The sequence below is a fragment of the Macaca mulatta genome, chromosome 16 (assembly GCF_049350105.2).
Source record: "Macaca mulatta isolate MMU2019108-1 chromosome 16, T2T-MMU8v2.0, whole genome shotgun sequence".
In the NCBI taxonomy this organism is placed as follows: domain Eukaryota; kingdom Metazoa; phylum Chordata; class Mammalia; order Primates; family Cercopithecidae; genus Macaca; species Macaca mulatta.
The window spans coordinates 1708302-1711453 of record NC_133421.1 but is presented as its reverse complement, the minus strand read 5'-3'; the positions used below and the strand labels follow the sequence as shown (position 1 = coordinate 1711453).

At 54.1% G+C, this 3152-nt stretch overlaps 1 pseudogene; it reads left to right on the top strand.

The window, feature by feature from the left end:
• Positions 1-931: 931 nt before the first annotated feature.
• LOC144335215 (uncharacterized) lies at positions 932-1605 on the top strand (annotated as a pseudogene).
• The last annotated feature ends 1547 nt before the right edge of the window (positions 1606-3152 follow it).

The following is a 3152-nucleotide window of genomic DNA, read 5'->3' as shown; positions in this document are numbered from 1 at the left end:
GAGGACTCGAGTGATTAATCGAATGTTTCATCAGGTGCGGTTCTTCTGTTTCCCAGTTATGACACAACATTTGGTGAAATTTCCAGGGACTCCTGTGGTCAGCTTCACGGTTTCACTGTGTCACTTTCTAATGCAGTATTCTTTGGGAGTCTTTCAAATTAAGTGCCATCATTTAAAAATAAGTTTTATAATATGCAGTTTCAGGTGAATTCTTTACCTTCGTGTCTCAGGCAGTAGCCACCTACCTGTGAGTTGTCAGAAAGGTTCACGCAGTTTTCCAGGGCGGCCTTTGCATTTACTGGAACTATTAAGAGCTCACTCCTGCTTCGGCCGTGATTGACACGCAGTGCACGTGAGGCCGTGTGTGGCTTAGTGTCTTCTGCAGGCTTAGAGGTCACTTTCTGTTCTTCCCCAAGCCTGCTCTGCTGTGCCGAGTGTTCGCTGCGGGCGACGGTCACACTGTCTGGCACATGCCACCGATGCCACAGGGCAGGCTCCATGTATTGGAGCCTGCAGAATGGCAGAGTCCGGCCTCCTCGCCGCCCTTCAGGGGGAGCAAAAAGCGCAAGCCTGTTATCACAGCTGTGGTAGCCCAGAAAGCCTCCGAACAGGTTTAATTTAGGAATCAGCTCCTACTAACTGCCCATGTTTAGGATGTGTTTGAGTTTTTGTGATTTTTCCTGCACTGAAGCTACTGGGCTGGCTCTGAGTCACTGTCATGGGACTTCAGGTTGCCCCGACGGGAAGCGGAGGGGGAGGAGGGCCGCACAGAGGCTTGCGGCCGTGATAATGAAGGGCTTGTTGCCTCTTGGGACAGCGAGTTCAAACTCTTTGTAATTGTCAGCGTAAATAGTGACCCGCTGAGGACATGGCTGTAATTCAGGGTGGCATGGTGGATTGTCATCCTTGATATCAGGTACCTGCCTCTAAAATGACGGTACCCATAGTGCGGCTCCAGGAGGGCAGCTCCTGCTAAACACACGTGCTCCTGGGCCCGCGCCTGAAGCCACGGTCATGCTGCCAGCCAGGCCTGCAGCTGTGGGTGCAGCGGGGTCTTCATGGCACTGAGCGCCTCCCTCGTTTGCTTGTGGGGCCCAGCCCTCCGTCCCTCCCTGTCCCCAGTGCGGCTTTTCCCAGGGTTCTCCCAGCCCCGTGCACACCTCCGTCTTCACAGCTTCCCTAGTTTTCTCGTGGGCGGCCCAGGTGGGCGCCTGGGCAGGGATCGTGTGTTAGTCGAGTTCTTTCCAGCCTTCCCTGGCTAGTGGCTCAACAGGTCCCTTCAGATGAGTCAGCCAGCTGTGTGCCCGCGTGTTCAGGATACTTGTCAGGGTCCTTCCTCAGAGCAAGACCGACACTCACCTCCTCCATAGGACTTTGGAGCCCGCCCTGGAGAGACGCCAGCCACATCCAGAGGGGCCGCCCGGGTCCCCGCGGGCTAGTGAGAGTGACTTCTGAGCCACTCGAGGCCCCACTTTGTGTTCCTACACCCCACAAAGTCACTTAAAGTGCCATGTTCTGGTGCCGTGTGCCTCTCGAGTGTGGCACACAAGCCTGGACGGGGATCTGAGCGGGCGCTGCCTTCCTCAGGCTGCGCTTGTGTTTTAGGGCCCCAGGAACACTCGTGGCTGTGATTCTAGCCACTGTCTCGGCTTCCCTAGACGGTTTCACCCGCAGCCTGAGGGCCACATCGGCAGCCACCGAGGAGCCAGCAGGTCCGACGTTGGTCTCACTCAGTCCTTCTCGACTTTGGTGACAGAGGAGACAGCAAAACTTCAGCTGGGAGCCCCAGGCCTTCTCTGCTTGGGGCCCTGGGACTGACATAGCACAGATCCTGCCATCCACGTGCTGGGGGCCCCGCTGTGTGGCTCCCTCCTCTGGTCAGGGGCCGCTCCCTTGGGCTGGGCAGCTCCGGGTCCTCGCACTCAGGGGCTCAGGGTGGGTCCTGGATGCAGAGAGAAGGAGAAGGGCGGCGGTTTGAGCCCAACTGTGTTGGCTTCATCTTCTGCCTCTTGTCGCTAAATACATTTGCAAAGTTTTCCAGATGAAAACTCAGAAGGGATTTTTAATGACTGGAATCTGTGAATTCCATGGAAGCCAAGTCTGTCCACCTCTTTCACCCATCTCACTTCTCCCCGTTGGGGCTGATTTTGGCAGCGATCATAGAGGCAGGGACGCAAGGGATGGTGGCCAGCCCTTGGCCCTGTGTCCCTCCTCTCCTTCCCTCAGCGCCACAGCATTTCGGTGTCATCCCCTTCCCTGCATGTGTCCTCTTGAAAACCAAGTGCGGCTGGAGGGAGATGCCTGTGCCCACTCCTGTGACCTTCCCGGCCAGGCTGGCTGCAGCGGCCCCTCGGCAGGCATCTTTGTGGTGCTGCCTCCGTGCCCCTCCCATCACCTGACGCTCGTGCTCCTGAATCTTCACGCGTGTGCTCTGTGCAGCCACCTCACGGGCTCCCTGGGAACGGAGACAGTGTCTCACACTGGTCAGAATGCTCTTCTCTGTCCACTGAATAGTCCAACACAGAATCATTCCTCTGTGATTATTTACGCTTTGTTATGTAGAACTAGAATAAAGAAAAAGTGAATTTAGACATTACAGCCATCAGGTTGAAGCTTAGTAATTGCATTAGGGAATTAAATGGAAGCATTTGAGCTTCTCGAGTTCTAATTCCACATCTTCGTATCCCCATCACCCCATACCCAGTGTCTAACAGAGCTCTTGGTCTAGGAGTTTCTTGATAAATGCTTACTGAATTGAACTGGACTGAGCTTAACATTCCCACCCAGAGTTAGAAGCCAGTCCCTGAACAAGTTGCATTTAGAACATGAGTTTGATGTTACTGTGGTAAGGGGTATCCTACACGTCATAATTCCTAGTCAATATCGGGTATTTAGTCAAATAGACTCAAGTATAGAGAAGCATAGGCCCATCTGGCAAAAGGGCAAGGCACGGTGCTTTAGGTCCATGTCCCCAATATCAACTATGAAAATAAAACGTCAACTCCAATGACAGCCCTGTCCTCAGCTGGTCACTGTTTACGCTAACAATTATAAACAGCTTGAACTTGCTGTCCTGAGAGGCAACACACCCTCCATTCTCTCTGCAGTGTAGCTGCCTTGGTGGATGGAACATGCCCCTCCTCCCTCCCTCT